General features: G+C 51.7%; 1 long non-coding RNA gene across 1 annotated transcript; it reads left to right on the forward strand.

Moving 5' to 3' along the window:
- Positions 1-1,700: 1,700 nt before the first annotated feature.
- On the forward strand, positions 1,701-2,246 carry LOC122363878. Its single transcript, XR_006253443.1, has 2 exons — positions 1,701-1,877; positions 2,155-2,246. It is a non-coding gene; the product is annotated as an uncharacterized LOC122363878 (long non-coding RNA).
- Positions 2,247-2,465: the final 219 nt, after the last annotated feature.

Consider the following 2,465-nt stretch of genomic DNA (forward strand, 5'->3'; position numbering starts at 1 on the left):
TTAACATGGGACACAGCAAAATTCCAACTTTGACCTTGTGCAAAGAGGTGATCCGAGATTCTGGCGGGTATACGGCGCACACTTTCGTGTACCGGAACGTGTTTTCCATAAAATGCTGGGAAGAAAACCACCCCTTCCTTGGCTCGTTTTTCCGTCATTCGCTATCGCGCAAAAAGTGTCCCAAACCCCCATTGACTTAACATGGGCGAAAATTCAAACGCACGCGCCACGCGCAAAAGAATTCTGAGCGAGTAGCGACCGGTGCCATCAGCTAGATCGCCTTCGAAAGTCTATACCCTGAAATTTTTACGAAAATCGTTGCAGTAGTTTGGGCTGGTATCAACTTGCCCCAATCCGCGGCCAAGTATGGAAAGCATAGCCCGGTGAACGACTGCTCCGGTTGTTTTTCAATAGAAAAACACAATTCTAACGAATAGTGTTTGTCTTTTCAAACAACCTGCGGTTACTTTTGTGGGATCTGACGTCCCATATGTATCACAATCGTGTGTCAATGGCCACGCTTCACCGCGTGCCACGCCCTGTTCAAGGATCTATTAATTGGAGACGGCAAATTGGGGAAAAGAAAACATCGCTGCCCAATGACCTCTGGGCGGCGGTGACACTCCCACCAATCGGTCACGATTCTACAACAAGACAGTCCACATTTGCGCAACACGACCGCGGATTGCAACCATCCTGCGCCACACGACCGACGACGGTAAAGATGGTGGCAAACTGAAATCATCTTACGTCACGGGAGTTGCCCGTCGTCCATCACTAAGCGTCACTCGGCAGCCGCTCACGATACGTAGCGCCAACACATACTAGTCAGCTCACTCGTCGGCTGACGTGCCACTCTCCTCAGTTCACAAGGCACTAACAACCACCACACTGTCGGTGGCTGTTAACTGTTTATGCCGCACGCTCTGAGGCACTGCATGACTGTATGTCTCAGTTAAACCTTCAATGTCTGAGCCACTGTCGTCACTGGCAGAGCCACAGACAGCCCCACGCGCAACGCTCAGGGTCGCAGCAGTAGTCTAGGCTACGCAGCAGTCCAGGCTACGCAGCAGCTACACAGTTCAGCCTGACAGCTGCGCACAGTTCAGCCCCCACTGAGCGCCGTCGATGGCTGCAGCCGCCAACTCTGCTCAAGCACCGCCGAAGCCACCACCAGCGCGCGGCCCGGCCCCGCAGAGCGCAGCCGGAGCCACCAGCAGCGCGCGGCCCAGCTCCGCCGAGCGCCACCGAAGTCGGCGCCTACGGGAGGAGCCGCACCAGCTTCTGTATCGGTCGATCATATGTTCCGTCTTTCGTGCGTACGGCGACCCGCCGGACGAATCCGTCGTCGGACGGATGAAGCCGCGTGACGCGCCCCAGCATCCATTTGCAGCGGGGAGAGTTGTCGTCGACAACGAGCACGACGCTGTCTAGTTCGATGTTCTCGTGCGCTGTCGCCCATTTCCTCCTTTCCTGGAGACTCGGGAGGAACTCGGAGCGCCATCGTTGCCAGAACCGGTTTGCCAGGTACTGGACGCGTCGCCAGCGACGACGGCAGTAGACGTCAGTCCTCTGAAAGGCACCAGGCGGCGAAAGCACTACATTACATTTCTGTGTTAGTAGAGTCATGGGTGAGATTGGGTGGGGTTCATCGGGAGTCATGTTGAAGGATGTGAGGGGCCTGCTATTAACGATAGTGTAACTGCGTAGCAGTTGTATCTGACTTTGGTTTCTCCTCATTTGCAGGTTCGCCAGCCATTGAATGAGTGCTAATTGAGCTGGGCGGCTATTTGTTTGTTTCTTTGTTGCGCATTGAGCGACTGGAAGGAGTGACTGTGGAGACAGCACACTGTTGTCACTCGAGGTACCTGGAAAGAGTACGTTTCTATTTTTCTCTAGTCATTTCCGTTGTATCGTTCGTCGCGATTTGGCTTCACCATGTGTTAATAATTTTTTCGCGCTATCATTCTGTTACAAAGTACAAGCGTACTGGTTTCGATTATTTATCATGCGTTTACCAAAGTTTCGACTGAACGTTCGCCACATTTTCATGTGTCACATTTAACGCGAAGTGTGTATGTGAGTGTGAATGTGTGCGCTTTATTGCTGAGAGAGCATTATTTTAACCCATTTTCTCATGTGTGTGATTGACAGGTTTTTACGGTGACTGTGGTGTTACCAACCCAAGGTTCTCTGTCATTACCCCACATTACTGGATCCCAATACATGTGCCCTATCCCAATGCATCCAGTAGTTTGAGTTTGATTGACGGTGGTGGCTGAGGCCGCATCAGTAAAAACTCTTCCTTCCGTCAGTGACCATACTACTAACAAACTAACCACGACCCGCAGAGTCAGAATTATGCTTCTCATTATTATTTTTCCTCAATTACCTCAGTAGTTAGAGCTGTAGCTGTCCCCCATTAACGAGTCAACCAACAAGGAACTGAACATGGAGGAAGACAG

The sequence above is a fragment of the Amphibalanus amphitrite genome, unplaced genomic scaffold, assembly GCF_019059575.1.
Source record: "Amphibalanus amphitrite isolate SeventyFive unplaced genomic scaffold, NRLGWU_Aamphi_draft 000645F_arrow, whole genome shotgun sequence".
NCBI classification, from domain to species: Eukaryota; Metazoa; Arthropoda; class Thecostraca; order Balanomorpha; family Balanidae; genus Amphibalanus; species Amphibalanus amphitrite.